Source organism: Canis lupus, chromosome 20 (genome assembly GCF_011100685.1).
Source record: "Canis lupus familiaris isolate Mischka breed German Shepherd chromosome 20, alternate assembly UU_Cfam_GSD_1.0, whole genome shotgun sequence".
NCBI lineage: Eukaryota > Metazoa > Chordata > Mammalia > Carnivora > Canidae > Canis > Canis lupus.
Genome location: NC_049241.1, coordinates 19,094,889 through 19,111,739, shown reverse-complemented (window position 1 = coordinate 19,111,739; position 16,851 = coordinate 19,094,889). Strand labels below are relative to the sequence as shown.

The following is a 16,851-nucleotide window of genomic DNA, read 5'->3' as shown; positions in this document are numbered from 1 at the left end:
TGTTAGTATTAAGCTGAAGTTGCTTGCAATAAATTAAGACACGTTTTAATTCCCAGCGCAGCCACTAAGAAAATAATAAAAAATTAAAATATTTCATAGAGGAATTAAAATGTTACACTGAAAAGGAGTTATTTAATGCAAGAGAAGGCAATCAAGAAGAAACAGGAACAAAAAATATAGAAAATAAATAAAATGGAAAATGTAAATCCAGCGGTAACAATAATTTCATTAACTGGGAATGATCTAAACACCTTATTCAAAAGGCAGAGATTGTTAAACTAGAGTTTTTCAAAAGCAAAATAATCTCTTACCTCTAACACATAGAGGATGATTCATAAGAGAGAACAAAAATCTATAAATTTGTTGCATCAACATGAAAAACTTTTGTTTTTCAAAGGATACCATTAAGAAAATGAAAAGACATAGACTGGGAGAAAATATTCACAAACCCTGTCTCTGACGGACTATATCCAAGGTATATTCAAAAAATTCTTAAAATTCAATAATAAGAACCCACTTTTTAAAAACTGGCAAAAGATTTGGATATACATTTCACCAAAAAATATATATAGATGGCTAACAGATGTATAAAAAAGATGTTCAACATCAGTAATCATTACAGAAAATCCAATGAAAACTGGCATGAGGTATCACTACATATCCACTAGAGTGGCTATAATCAAAAAAGACAAACAGTATCAAATGTTGGCAGTATGTGGAGAAACTTAACCATCACATCATCCTAATGGGAATATAAAATGCTATAGCCTCTTGGGAAAACAGTTTAGCAGCGTCTTAAAAAGTTAAAAATAGGGGCACCTGGGTGGCTCAGCCAGTTGTGTCTGCCTTTGGCTCAGGTCATGATCCCAGGGTCCTGAGATGGAGCCTCTCATTGGGCTCCCTGCTCAGCCAAGAGTCTGCTTCTCCTTCTCCCTTTGCCCCCCCAGCCCCTGCTTGTTCTCTCTCTCTCTCTCTCTCTCTTTCAAATAAATAAATAAGTTAAAAAGAACTGTATGACTTAGCAATTCTACTTCTAGGGCTCTATCCCAAAGAAATGAAAACATAAGTTCACACAGAGACATGTACACATGACAGCATTATTTATAACAGCCCTAAACTGGAGACAATCCCAATGTCCATGGATGGATAAACAAAATGGTGGTTTGTCTATGCAATGAACGAAACTCCATTCAGAAATACAAAGGAATCCATACCTGTATAACATGGGTGATCTTTAGAAACATTTTAAGTGTAAGAAGCCAGATGCAAATGACTACCTGTTGTATCATTCCATTTATAGGAAGTGCCCAGAAAAGGCCACTGTAATCGAGCTAAAAAGCAGAACAGTAATTGCCTTGGGTGGGGCTGGGGGTGGGGGAAGCAAGTGAGGATTAAGTAAAAGTGGATAGAATTTTGAGGGAAAATGGCTAAGTCTTATGGTACATAAATGAAACCTCAATAAAGCTATTTTTAAAAAAAACACTGATGCATAAAATATTGAATTACAATTAGAGACTTTTATTAAACAATTCAGATAAATAATTCCAGTATTTGGATTTCTGAACAAATGATCATCTCCTCTGTGGCCAGATATGAGAACTATCTGAAATGCATAATCATAGCACATAATGCTACTCTGTACCTGTGTTTTACACATACGCAGAACGATACCGTGAAGCTACTGCTTCCCCAGTGAGTGAACGAGGACTTTCCCTGTTACCTGCCAGCTAGCTTAGGTTTTTTATAACACTACTTTCTGGAAATGTTTTCGAAATATATTACATAGCTTTGCTTCATAGTACCTTTTAGGATATAAATACATTCTTCTCTACAGTCAGCATGCTCCAGCACATGCTTTCATCTGCTAGTGTTTGGCAGGCGGCAGCGTATAATTGCTGCTGATGAGTGTCACGGCGTGTATCATACTGTAAGATCTTTTGGCCACTGAGTGTTCCCCATGTTATTCTGAGTTGAGTGTGGAGTTTACTTATTCCTAGTGATACCAAAGGCACACAAATGGTAAGTACAGGGGCTGCTCCAGAGAAGCAGTGGGAGAGCCCCCAGCTAAATGCAGATGTAAGGCTTGGATTGATTGATTATTTGATTGATTGATCGATTTTTAAAAAAGATTTTATTTATTTATTCATGAGAGACACAGAGAGGTAGAGACATAGGCAGAGGGAGAAGCAGGCTCCCTGGAAGGAGCCCCATGCGGGACTCGATCTTGACCCCTGGGATCACGCCCTGAGTCAAAGGCAGATGCTCAACCACTGAGCCACCCAGGCGTCCCAGGCTTGGATTTAGAACGTGTGGTGGATGCACTTGTGGAGAAATACTTGAGGAAATGTAGTCAGCATCATCAGGCAGGAGGGGGCAGGGAGAAGTCCTTTGGCTTTGTGATAAACCTTGCTAGCTGCCGTGACTGACTAACATTTGCCTGATGGATTGCAAAAGAAAGCCCAAGGTTGTCACATCTTCAAGAACTGAAGCACATGGAAGTTATCACGTGACTCAGGAACTTCTCAGGGCACAGATGTTCTAGAACACATCCCCACGGCACAGTTTCCGGTAGCGTTGTCCCTATTTCTCACAAAGTCTTCCAACACCCATGCCTCCTTCATGACTGAGGGGTGGGGTGATGGGCTTATACTCTGAAAACATAAGCACCCAGTCTTTCTGTCCTCAGTGGTACCTCTCTGGCTTTATTGTATCAAGTCTTATGCAACGGGAGTGATGCTTCTGAATGAACATCCAGATAGTGTCACTTCCCTGTGTTAAACCTATGAAAGGCTAGCTATTACCCTCAGGATTAATATGGATTGCAATGCCCTAACTGCCCATCCTTCCTTGTCCTCTGTTGCTCCCATTCTAGCCATGGGGTTCCTCCTGTTTGGACAATTTTGTTGCCTCACAGACATGGCGCTGCTCTAATGCCCCCTTCCTCTGGTGGTATCTCTTCTTCATTTTCTTTTTTCTTTTTTTTTTTTTTAAGATTTTATTTATTTATTCATGAGAGACAGAGAGAGAGAGAGAGAGAGAGACAGGGAGAGACAGGCAGAGGGAGAAGCAGGCCTCATGCAGGAGCCTGATGTGGGACTCGATCCTGGGACCTCAGGATCATGCTGTAGTCTGAAGGCAGGCAGTAAACCAGTGAGCCACCCAGGGATCCCCTCTTCGTTTTCAAGTCTTTGTTTCCATGTCTGGGAGACTCCCCTCTCACTTACGTGCTTCAAAGTAGTTGATGTGCTTCTCCAAAGTGTTCCCTTAGTAGCTCTTAAATCCTGTTTTCTTGCATTTACCACCCTTATGACAGATACTACTAATTACTCCCTCGATAACCATTATATCTTCCTTCCTTATTAACAGAACCCTGGTTTTTCTCAGAGAAACCATGTGCCCTATTAAAAATACTTACCTTCAATCGGAGAAGGACAAACATTATATGGTCTCATTCATTCGGGGAATATAAAAAATGATGAAAGGGAATAAAGGGGAAAGGAGAGAAAATGAGTGGGAAATATCAGTGAAGGTTTCAGATCATGAGAGACACCTAACTCTGGGAAACGAACAAGGGGTGGTGGAAAGGGAGGTGGGTGGGGGGTTGGGGTGACTGGGTGACAGGCTCTGAGGGGGGCACTTGAGGGGATGAGCACTGGGTTTTATGCTGTATGTTGGCAAATTAAATTCCAATAAAAAATGTACAAAAAAAAAAAAAACCTTCCCAGACCCCCTTGCAGCCACATGTGGTCATGTGACCCGCTTATAGCCAGTAAGGTGTAAGGGAATGTCTCTTCAGTGGAATTTCCAGGTAATCATTTCCATTTAAAAGACCTGATTTAACTGGTCCACCCATTGTTTTGCCTTTGTTCTTTACTTCATACCCCCTGTTTGGCATTCAGATTTGAGCAGCAGCTGTCTTGTGGGAACAGAAATGAAGCAAATATTAAGGATGGAGTGCAGGAGAGCACAAGTTGTCTGTGGCCTTTGTCTCATGGGACATAGCCTTGCATGTCTGGGGCTGCCTGCCCTCGTATTTGTTCCTACATGAAAACAGACCTGGTTAAGTCAAATCCCTATTTGATTAAAGTAGTGTGTGCAACCGAACTCATTCTTGATAGCACCGTTGTTGTTGTTGTTGTTGTTGTTGTTTTAATTGGCTATTTGTTTAACTATTTCTAATGACTAACTTCTGCAGAAGGCAGAGATTTTGTCCTCATCACTCTGTAGTCTCTGTGACTATAATGATACTGGGCATGAGTGGATGTTTAGAAGTGTGTTGAATAAATAGTTGGTTCAGTGAATGAGTCAAGGTGAAAATGTGTGGATTTCCCCTATGATTTTTATTTAGTCTTCCTGGGTACACTCCCATATGGAGCTGGGTCTCAATATTCCATAAGGATTTTTGGCCCAACTCTGTAGAACAAGATGTCTCAGCCTTGGTACACCTGATATTTGGGTCAGATAATTTTCTATATGGGGAAGTGTCCCCAAGCAGTGTAGGATGTTTAACAGCACTCTTGTCCTCTATCCTCTAGATTCTACTAGCACCCAAGCTTTCCAGTTGTGGCAAACACCTCTGTAACCAGAGATTGCTAGATGTCCTCTGCAGTGTAAAACAGCCCAAGCCCCTGTTTGTAAACCACTGCTCAAGAGAAGAGAGGCTGATGTTGAGTTCTATGAACTACTGGGTAGCATGGGCCTGTGTGAACCCCTAAAATAGCTTGCAAAATTTGTTATGTGTTTGTTCATTGCTTTGGGTAGAGTGCTTACAACTCTCATACATCCTTAAGAGAGTCAATGACCCAGCAAAATCAAGAACCATTCTTCTAGAATTTTCAAGCTGTTTTAAAACTTTTCATCATGTTTTCCTTTAGCCTCCTGTACACTGTTGAACTTCATTAGAGAGGCTAAGACCACTGCTTAATGACTGTGTGAGTTCTAATCGAGTGTTCAAGCCCAGTAAACTAGTATTCCTTATGAGGCTCACAAAATAAGCCATTTGAAATTTTTTGGAGAGCCATGAGGCCCACAAAATAAGCCATTTGAAATGTTTTGGAGAACCATTGTGAATATGGAAATTGAGGACAGAACTCTCATACCTTCTAACATAGTGGTCAATCCACTTAACAAAGGAGAATCAAATTGCAGTTCTCAAAGTCGAAGTGCAGCATTAATTGGATGAAAAGTAAGAAGAGAAACTCTCATAAACAGGTTACTTAAAAATAGTCTCAGGTGAATATATACCAGCAGGAAAATTTAAATTATAAAAAAGAAATAAGATGGATGTAAGCATGACTGAACTGAATTTAATGGTTGATGTTCTCACTTACTTAATCACATAATGCCACTACTTGGGACTCTATTACTGAAGCAAATCATTTGTTGCATCCAAAGGGAGCCATAATAATGTAAAATGTGCCATGAAATACCCAATTAAATTATTTTAACACATTGGAGATTGTGGGCTGGTACATGTGTCCTAGTCTTTCCTCTGGCTGACAGTCTGGAGGGTATGATATGCATTTAATATCTGGCTTTATTTCTCCACTCTGGCCCGTGTGTGTATGTGTGTGGTGTATACATGTGGATTCACCACTCTGTTCTAGCTATGAAAATGTTTGAGCATAGCACCACCAAAAATATAAAGAATAAAACTAATCTGTAAATAAGCCAGTTGCCTCCTAGAGCATTCCTAGGGGAAGCTGGGAATGTGACATACCAGGAACTTGGAAATAAGGTCTCCTAAACTTTAAACCATGGTGGAAGCTTATTGTAGTGAATCTGCCAGGGGCATGTACCTGGCTAACTCATAAAATAGAGTTGTCTGCTGGAAACACATGCTTCCTTTGCTTTTGGGGAGAGAAGGTAGGAAACTACCCTTTTCACCTGTAAGGTGTTTTCATAAATGTAGCTTTTAATCATCCTTGTTATTTTTGACTATATAGTTGTAGGTGAACCATGTAGTATTTAGCTATATATAGTATATTGTGAGGATTAAATTATATGCATTTATCATAGGAAAATAGAAGAAAATAAGAATTTTGCGTAATATTACCATCAAAGACAACCACTCAATATGTTTTCTTCTGTTTTAAAATCTAAAAAACTTTTCTTTAAAAGAACTACTCTTATTAATACAGAAAGCTGCGAAAGTAGCCTATAATGCTTGGGTCCAGAGTTTGAGTTTTTTCCCCTCCAGAGCCTTGCACCCGCACGTATCCTTAGATTGAAAACCATCCACCAAATTCTCTATTCCTTCTATCTCTATCACAAGTCAGATCCATTATGCACATAAGCTTGCTTGCTTTTATACAAAAAGGCATGTTCTAGGAGATGGGATGAGAAGGGATCTATAGAAAAGTTCAGAAAAGAGAATGATAGCATCCCAAGCCCATCATCCTGATATAACTTAACATGGATAGACACTTAAAAACGTAAATGTGCATTTTTCCAATTTTGCATGACTGGGATCCTACTAACTATTCCAGAAAGCCAGCTTTCATCTCCGCTGTGCTTTTGTGTAAATTGCAAAAGGTACGCCCCTTCCTTGTGGATACAATTCCCATTTATCCCCTTGGGTTTGTGGAGGGCTCAAACATAGCCAACAACCCTTGATTTTTTTTTTTTTTCCCTTAGCAATATGTGGAGGACACATACTATCATACATAGATGTACCACCACTGGATCTCATCCCCCCGCAAGAGGGAACACTGAATATAGTGCTTGTGAATTCTAGGCACTGATTGGAGAGTTTTATAAATATCCTATTTAACCCTTCAGCACCTTTGTAGTCGTACTATTACTTTCTCCACTTTATAGATGAGGAAATGGTGGCCTAGAGACATGAAGTTGCTTGTCCAATGCCCTCCGGCTAGTGAATGGCAGGGGAGGGATTTGAACCCTGGCAGTCCTCTCCCAGAATTTGTGCTTTTACTCATTCTGCCATTCTAATTAATCTCTTGTTGGCAATTTCTTCTTTTCATTCCTATTAAAATCATGTTTTAGTGAACATTTTAATCTGCTTGTATCCTTAGGATAATTTTCTATTTAGTTTTTATTTAACACACTATTAAAGAATACTAAATGCCTGGCACCATTCTAAATGTTTTACAAAAATTAACTCATTAATCTTCCTACCAACCCCAGGAGTCAGTATATTGCAGATGAGGCAGAGAGAGATTAACTAGAATAAATGCCAGAGCTGAGCTTCCAACCCATGCAATCTGGATCCAGAGCCTGTTTCCTTAACCATCAAGTTATAGAGCCTCTTCCTCTCTTACGTAGAAAGTATCATGGACCATATTTGGGTATAAAACTACCAGATTGCACTGAAGAGTGTTCCTGTATGATTCCCATGTTAGGGAATTTTGCTCTAGCCATCTTTTTCTATGCATATCAAAATATAGTTCAGATCATACTGTATATCCAAATTAATCCAATTATTTCTTTATTAAAAGTAATTTAATATAAAAAATATTTTAAAAAAAATACTAGCCAGTGAGAAACCATCCATAGATAATCACCTATGTCTGCTTTAGGCTTCACAGTATTTTTTTCATGGGAGTGTAAATATATCTACACATTATAAAATTGCAATGAAAATTATTTTTTGCCATTAGTCTTTAAAACTAGTGTTTATTGCTTGTATAACAATGAATTTTGGGGTGTGTTGGTGGCTCAGTTGGTTAAGCATCTGCCTTCAGCTCAGGTCATGATCTCAGGGTTCTGGGATCAAGCCCTGAATCTGGGCTTCCTTGGAGCCTGCTTCTCCCTCTGCTTCTACTGCTCCCCCTGCTTATGCGTGAGTATTCTCTGTCTCCCTCTTTCTCTCTGTCTCTCAAATAAAATTAAAAAACCCCACAAATTTTAAAAATCTTTGATTTTTGCTAGAATAAATAACACAGTAATGAATATCTTCGTGCATTATTCTTGAGGCGATTTTCTGTTTCTTTAAGGTAGATTTCAGGAAAAAGAAAAGTTACATCAAAGGCTATGGTTTTATAGATATATTTTTACTTAGTTTGTAGCAGACATTTTCTTAAGTTACAAAAAACTGTTCATGAGGATCATTTTACTCTCTGAATAATATGCAATTATATATGGGTAGACCATACCTTAATCATTTCACTCTTGTTTTAGGACTTCTATTTAGAATGGTGTTCCTCAATCATTTAAAGTTAGTGTTCCCTTTTGATAAACATTAATATCTCACACCTCATTTAAAGCAATTTTTTGACAGTATTTGAATTACTAACAATTTTAGGAATAAAACAATTTGATTTTGAAAAATTATCTCCCTTTCGCCTAAAAATCTTCCTTTAGCATTTCTTGGATTTAAGGTCTGAGGGTGACAAATTCTCTTAGTTTTATTTTTTAAAGAGGGAGAGAGGGTGGGAAGGGGGAGGGTCTGAGAGAGAGAGAGAGAGAGAGAGAGAGAAAGAGAGAATCTTAAGCAGGCTCCAGGCCTAGCACAGAGTCTGACTCAGGGCTTAGTCTCACAACCATAAGATCATGATCTGAGCCGAAATTGAGTTGGATGCTTAACTGACTGAGCCACCCGGGTGCTCTTGTTTTCTTTCATTTAAAACTGTTTTTATTTTGAAACATAGGGCACCTGAGTGACTCAGTTGGTTAAACCTTCGGATCAGGTTGTTATCCCAGCGTCTTCGGATCAAGCCCCTCATCACCGGGCTCCCTGCTCAGCAGGGAGCCTGCTTCCCTCTCCCTCTGCCCCTTCCCACCTGCCCTTGTCCTCACTCACACACACTCTCTCTGTCTTAAACAAATAAAAAAATATTTTAAAAAATGTTTTTATTTTTACTTCATTCTGAAAGGCATTTTAGCATGTTACCTTTTTTTTTTTTTAAGTAATCTCTATACCCAATGTGGGGCTTAAACTCATGACCCCAGGATTAAAAGTTGTGTGCTCTACCAACTGAGCCAGGCACCTCTGAAGAACATTTTAGTTAAAGACTTCTCTTGGTCTTTCATCAGGTTTTTCATCAGGATTTTACAAATGTTGTTCCACCATCTTCTGGTCTCCAGAGTTTCTTTCTTTTTTTTTTTATTTTTAAGATTTTATTTATTTATTCATGAGAGACACACAGAGAGAGAGGCAGAGACACAGGCAGAGGGAGAAGCAGGCTCCATGCAGGGAGCCTGACGTGGGACTCGATCCCGGGTCTCCAGGATCGCACCCTGGGGCGAAGGCAGGCGCTAAACCACTGAGCCACCCAGGGATCCCCATGGTCTCCATAGTTGCTGATGAAAAATCTGTGATTTCAATGTTTGTTCCCCTGTATGTAATGTGTGGTTTTCCTCCAGCTGCTTTTAGCATTTTCTGTTCATTTTTGGCTCTCAGTGCTTTGACTATGAAGGCTAGGCATTATTTTCTTTGTATTTATCCTACCTGAGATTTGTTTAGCTTTGTAAATCTAAGTATATGCTTTTAACCAAATTAAGGAAATTTTGGATGTTTTATATCCAAGTATTTTTTTTTCTGTTTCTGTTTATCTTCCTTCTAGGATTGCAACTATCCAAAAACTAATCCATATGTAATCAAACCAAAATCCTATGAGGCTCTGTATATTTTTCATAATCCTTTTTCTCTGTGTGCTTTAGATTTGATCATTTCTTTTGATCTAGTTGCAATTTCACTAATTCTTTCCCCTGCCATCTCCATTCTTCTAGTAAACCCATCCACTGACTTTTAAATTTCACATATTTAAATTTGCAGTATGAGAATTTCCATGGGAATCTTTTTTTTTTTTTTTTATAGTTTCCAATTCTCATTCATCATGAGAAGATGTATTCTTTACTGAACATAAAATAGTTGTTTCAAATTCCATTGCCTGGGTCATCTCAGGATTGGTCTCTCTTGTCTCTACTCTGACAATTGGTTACTGAGTAATTTTGTATTATATCCTCCTTGTGATGTTATCTCACAGAAACTCTGGATTCCATTATATTCTTCTGTAGAGTCCTGGTGTTTTTGTTTTACCAGGCAATTAACTGGGTGGAACTCAAATGGTAACTCTGACTTTTGAGTAGTAGGTCAAATCTCTGTTCTGTTCTTTTATCTTTAGCTGGGCTGTTTGGAAGTCTGCTCTGGGCCTATTTAGTTCAGGTCAGCCAGACACTAGGACAGAGACTATATATGTAGAAACTGGACTCTCTCTTTGGCTTTCTTCTCTCTAGACTTCTCTCCTTACTCTCCGGTTGCTGTGCTAACTCCAAACTCTGTCTTCCTCTGCCTTGGGTCCTAAAGATTGGTATTTTTCTTTCAGAGTTGTGGCTGCCCGATGTGCTAATTTCAACCTGAAAGCTGTAGAGACAAGTCGTGACTTGTCTTTCTTCCAAGTCGTGACTTAGAAGACTTCAGGCTTCAGTACCTTCAGGTCTTTGTTCTTTTGTGTGCATGTATGTTGTCCAGAGTTTAGAGGTATTATGTGTTGGACCCCTGGGTTCCATAGGCACCTCTTTATACCAGAATGTCTGCTCTGTTCAGGCTTCAGTACTTTCAGGTCTTTGTGCTTTTGTGTATGTGTATGTTGTCCAGAGCTTAGAGTTATTATGTGCTGGACCCTGGGTCCCATAGACACTTCTTTATACCAGAAGCTGGGCCTCTCTGTGTTCTGAAAGTGTCACATAATTTATGTTTCAACAGTTAAACCTCAGAGGCACTTATACCCACCTCCAACTCAAATAGTACTACTTTGAGTAACATTTATTACTTAGGTTATTAACCATCGATTGGTGAACTTATTTAATGTTTCTTTCCCATGAGAGCATATGAGCCCTGTGATCCTGGTACATAGTAACATCTCCTCAAATATCTGAATAAACAAATACGTTCAGGAGATGAAGTGGGTCTAAACCACAGCAAAGGCACCAGCAGTAGAGAATATAGGGTGTATTAACAAGACATATTAGAGCTTTGGGGGAATTGGCTTATTGGCTAGGTGGGTGGGGGGGTGTGAAAGATGGAGGAGGGTAGGAAAGCCTCCAGGATTCTAGCTGGAGCTACCTGGTGGGTGGCTAGAGAGGGCAAGACAGAGGGAAAGACAGCTTTGCTCTGATGAAGACTGGATTTCTGAGTGTTGAGAAAACTGACTCTTTAGTCTTTCCAGGCCGGTGGTCACTCCTAATTTTTGGTTAGCATTCTCCTGCCCTCAGCCCATCCTTGACCGGAACTGAGATTAAAGGAGCAGTAAACATATTTCTAATTCTTTAGCCCTGATCAGGGGCAGATGGCTCTTCTGAGAGAGAAACGAGTAAGTCTAGAATCCAGGGCATCTATTAAGGAAGGGTGTTTCTCTATGATAAGAAGCTGAGTGTTGAAATTTAATCCTCCAAAGTCCTGACTCCCCAGGACTCCATTAAATTGTTCCTATTAGCGTGATTGCTCCAAGATACCACAAGAGCAGGGGAAATATTAGAAAGCCTGAAAACGAGGGGAGAGATATTGGAAGCTGTGCTTCAGTCATGATTTAGGAGCCTCACTAAATTCGTAAGTGCAAATGTCTGACAGCCTCAGAACCTGAAATCTTTCATCTTCCTGGTGGAATAGGAGTTAGCTTGTGCAGTAAAATGAAAACGGGTGGGGAGCGCTGCAGTAAAGTTCATGTGCCTTCAGAAGCAGGGTGGGCACGAGAGCATAATTACATGTAGAAATGCTGCCGTGGGCCTCCGTTCCTGCAAGTGGCCGCGATAAAGACGGCATCTATCCCTGGCTTCCAGGCCAACCTGCACCACCCAAACTTTTCTTATGAGCACCTTTGATTTTGTCGGGAGTCAGAGGCTTCCTGCTAATCCTTCAGCGGAGTTGCTCTTGCTAGGCTCAGTCAAGGCATTTAGCCCCCGGAAAGCCTCTCCTGACGGAGTCCCCCTGCAATTAAGGCAAACAGGTTTCCAAGGGGGGAGTTGCGGAGCGCTGTGTCTTCCAGTGGGGTTTCTGTTGCCGGTTCTGTTTGGAGGCGGGTCCCCCCAGGAGGCCTGGTTCTCAGCCACCCCCACAGGCCTGGCACCAGGGGACTGATTGCTCATCATCACGGGGAGTTTTCTGCTCTTCTTGTCATGCGGGGAGAGGTAGAGACTGGGGGATGCCGGGTGAAGAAGGAAGCCAGGCAATTGGAGAATTGGATGCGGACGCCAAGGGATGCAGCGCTGAGCGCATTCAGGGTATTTTGCCCAACAGAATGGGCTCACCAAATGTCATCGACCCTCACCTGTCAGCTCCCTCCCACACGAGCCCTACTGTTAGTTCTGGGAGACCCCAGGGGCCATCTGGTGAGTGCTCAAAGCACCTCTGTTTTTCTGTGCCAGCCTCCTCACTACGTTTCACTGCCCTTCAGCCTTGTAGCCGTGCATCCCTGACAGCCGCTTGGTCCAGACACAGCAGGTGCCGCTGCTACTCTGAGCTGCTTTTCTGTGCACTGAAGCCTCTCTCCTGCTTCCCTGCACATCCCTTCCCCATTGCTGCCTTAGTCATTGGGGTCCTGAGGCTGGGGTGAGGTGGGGACCAAAGGGCTCCTTCTGCAATTCCTTGAGAGTGACCTTGTCAGTAACCTTGTGTGCACCCAGAGCTTCCTGAGATTGTTCCGGAAAACAGCCCCTGCATTTCTTCCCTGATGTCTCTCTCTGAAGTTACCATCCAAAGCTGTGGCTGCACAGTGAAATCACACATGAGCTTTTCATAGGTAATGATATCCCCATCCCAGCCTAGAGCATCGAAATTAGGATCCCATGGGGGTAGGCCCTGACAGTGTGGTTTGTAAGCTCCCAGGTGACCCTGATGTGCTGCCTGGGCTGAGAAGGGCTGCTGTGTTGGTGGTGGAGGGGGTGACCTCAGTCTGGGCTCAGCAGAGGACTGCCATCCCCATCCTGCCTCCCTACCTCCAGCACCTCCTGCAGATGCCTGCAGGCCTCTTCCCTTCCACACAAATGGATGTCTGTCCTTGGCTGGTCCTGGCAGTGGCCCATCAGTTTGGCTGGAAGTCAGAGTTTGGATGCTGTTCACTCTTAAGCATGTTAAAGTAACCATTTCAAATCCGGCCTTGGCTTAGCTCAGGTGAGTCTCCTCACTGGATAGCACAGGCTAGATGGGGGGATTGTGGGGTGGAAAGCTTGAAGCAGGCACGATTATTTTTGGCTGTGCAACCATCCATAAGTTACTCAAGCTATTTGAACCTTGGTTTCCCTACCTGTAAAATGGGACTAGAATCAACCTTGTGGAGTTGCTACATTGTACAAATCAGGCAACACATACAAAAGCGTTTCATGAGAGTGTGGCCTTAGGGAAGAGCAACACCTGCTCGGTTTTCCACTCAAACCTAGGGCTTGAGTTCCTCCTGGGGAGTGCGAGGGGCATGCTTGGGAGTTCATTACCTCTACTGGAAAAGCCATTCCGGGCATATGTTCGGGGGTGTGTGTGTGTGTGTGTGTGTGTGAAAATTTGATGTTTTATTTTTGTAAATGGGGAGCAGTCTTATCATTATTGTTTAATTCTGTAATTCTCTGCAATAGTGTTACTTCTTACAGCAGAATTGCTAATTTCCCCTGTACTAGGAATTCTGGCTTTGGAATATTTTCACGTGTTTAAAATGTTATCTTTTAGGCTCAAGGTTCTCCAATATCAAAGACCTCAGAATCACCTGAAAGGCTTGTTAAAACAGATTGCCAGACCCCACCCCCAGAGTTCCTGATTCAGCAGGTCTGGGGTGGGGTGAAAGAGTGTGCATTTCTAACACGTTTGTTCCCAGGTAGTACCAATCCTTCTGGTTCAGAGAGTGCTTGGAGAGCCACTGTGTAGACTTTTTCTACAGTGTCACAGCATTTCCCGTCCACAGCAGTGGTTCTTCTCCTTCGCTATACCTTAGAATCACCTGGGGAACTTTTAAAAATACTAATCTGGGCTCCTGGTGGCTCAGTGGTGGAGCATCTGCCTTTGGCTCAGGACGTGATCCCTGGGTCCTAGGATTGAGTCCCGCATTGGGCTTCCTGCATGGAGCCTGCTTCTCCCTCTGCCTATGTTTCTGCCTCTCTCTGGGTCTCTCCTACATGAATAAGTAAAATTTAAAAAAAAAAAAAACTCATCCCCCACAGCAACCAAATTGGTCTCCTTCGGTGGGGCCAGGGAATCATTATTTTTAAAATGTTTTGTGAAGGTTTCTAATGTGCAGCCAGAGGTGAGAACCACTGACTTGGCATAAATCCCATTTCCCTGCTTCCAGTATTAGGCTCTAGAATACAGTCTCCACCCAGAAGCTGAGTCTGTTTTAAAAATACCAATCAGATTATCTCATGACATTTCTCTGCTTAAAACCTCTCATTTACTTTCTGATGTATTTAGGATAAAGTCTTAACTCTGTACCACACCTCCAAAGTCCAGTCAGTCCTACTCCTCCTCATTCATTCTATCCTAGTACCTCACCTACACACCAGCTCTTGGGCATCTCTTCCCTTCCTCCATTGGGCCACACCCTTCCCTGTGCCAGCGCTCTTGTCCTCTCTGGCTGGGATGCTCATCCCCAACCCCAGCACTGCTGTCTCCTTCTGTCTTTCAAGCCTCAACTTAAACATTCCTTCCTGAGAGAGGCCTTCCTGGGCCATGCTGTCAAACACGGCTGCCACTACGTAGATTTGTGCGCGTTACGGATCACACAGCCCTAGGGACCCCTTTACTTTATGGTCATCACAGATTTGTATATACATGTGACAGTTTTCTACCAGGTGGTGCTAAATGTGTAGAGTAAGGGGGGACCCTTTCCAATTCTGAACAAAGCCACCGTCTTTTCTATTGGCGGTGGCACTACTAAAATGGGCCATTTCCTACCACCTAAACCCCACTAAGCTCTCATATTCACCCATCTACCATCTTCATAGCCCTGATCAGATTTCGATATCTTGTTTATTTATTTGATTACTTGTATAGCATCTGACTCTCAGATAGAAATCATCTTCCTGAGGGCAGGGACCTTGCCTACCCTGTTGATTGCTGCTCCAGGTGCCTGTGAGGTAGAAGGTACATTAATAGCATTACTGAATAAATATATAAATAAAGGAACCCATCAAATGATGAGCTACAGATACCTACTCTGTTCTGTGACTGTTACTGCAAGGCACCTGCACCCCAGACAAACTCTTCTAGATTATCAGGCTACATTTGGCCACATTGGAGGCCATGTGCCAATCATATCCTCTCTTGAGCCAGGTTGACTTTTCACTCACCGCCCACCACAGGTTAGGTCAGACAATGGTGGGAGGGGCCAGAGCAGACCAGTACCCACATTGCATTTCGCAGGGAAATATGACAGGGGTGATTAAGTGGCCCTTCAGTCCTTTACACCATCGCCTTATGGGGGGGTGGGGCTGTGGAAGTGTCAGTAATCAATAATTGCCCATTTTATATGGAAGGTTTATAGGCTAATCTCAAGAGTAATTGTTTCTGAAAGAGTAGTAAAATTAGGCAAGGAGGCCATCCAAGAGGATGGCTTGTGAGGGGCGGCTGCACAGACAGGCTATTAGCATCATGGAGGTCAGACCTGTCTCGAAGTGAAGGGCATCGTGTGTCCAGAACGAGGCATCCTGGCTTGAAGTGTAATCTTCCAGAGAATTTAAATAGTACTTGGAAGAAAAGCCAGGGTTGACAGAAGTCTGTGCTCTGGAGCAGAGAGGTAGAGTCAGGAAGGGTCAGATAGAAATATCTAGTGATTGGAAGCAAGCAGGCTCTTTTTCCAAAGTTGTTTTCTTCCTTTAGCATGAAGAAGTTTTCTATAATCAATACAACTCCCTAATCTCCTTGCAGTTGTAATATTTCCTTCTATCCTTTCAAAGTGGTGCACAGTGCACATTTCTATGTGAAACCGAAGGTGAAAAGCAGTTGTTCATCTCAAACAATTATCCTTGAATTGCAAGATAATTGGCAGGATTGTCCCAAATGTAACCACCCTTACTTACAAGGTCAGTGAGAGGGTGTGGGGCCTGTATGCCTTCTTATCATTTAAAAAGTGTTGATAGTATAGTAGAATCTCTGTAACTAGGACATCAGACCTGTGTATTTTCTTTTGTATAGTGGTATAAAGTCTCTCATGCAAATGGGTTCAGGTTAAAAAGTTAAATTGATTTTAAAGAAAATAATTAAGGAGCTATCAGGAGAAAGAAAGGAGATACAAGAATTGGTAAGTCCTGGGAACCAGGACTGGGGCACCCAGACCTAAACAAAAGATTAAGCAAATACTCTTTGTTTAATGGATGGAGATGTAAGTAAAATTGGTTTTGCTCAACATCTTCATCATAAACATTTGAAGAGAGAAGCAAGACTAACCTGCACTGGGACCACCTGTTTATTCTTTGCTGAGTTGGAAGTTCCCCACATAGGCTATAGAGCAGAAGAGGAAAGGAAGAAGGTACTGCTTAGCCAGCTGGATTAGCCAAATCACTGTTGGTTTTCCGATCGATGGAAGAGCAATGCTGCCATCAGATGATGTGCACGTCCTCAGAAAACCTGCCCTGGCTTTGAACACCTAAAATGCATAAATCTTCTTCAGCAGCCATTGACCCCAGCACGAGGGTGGGGCGAAGGTTATCAAACTTGGATCTGTTCCTAACTCAATAACTAGAGAGAGAACAATTTGTACTTGCTGGCTACGCTACAGCACCAACAGTTGCCTGTCTTGTGGGAATGCTCCAATGCAAAGAATTTAACATGGATGTATTTTTAGATGTTTAAAATGTGGGTCTTTGCTGTCAACAACTGCTACTAGTTTTGAACACATCAGTACTTGCTGACAACTGCTCTTAGCCCATTTCTCTTGATGATTTTACTATAATGGAAAAGAGGCTGGGGTAGGA

General features: G+C 42.0%; 2 long non-coding RNA genes across 2 annotated transcripts in view; one reads left to right on the top strand and one right to left on the bottom strand.

Moving 5' to 3' along the window:
- LOC111091268 overlaps nt 1–16,851 on the top strand; it is a 219,186-nt gene that overhangs the window by 66,272 nt on the left and 136,063 nt on the right. The window lies entirely within an intron of this gene.
- Nucleotides 14,916–15,217, bottom strand: LOC111091422. The gene is made up of 2 exons (XR_005374723.1): nt 15,095–15,217; nt 14,916–15,008 (listed from the first exon to the last, which is right to left on the bottom strand). It is a non-coding gene; the product is annotated as an uncharacterized LOC111091422 (long non-coding RNA).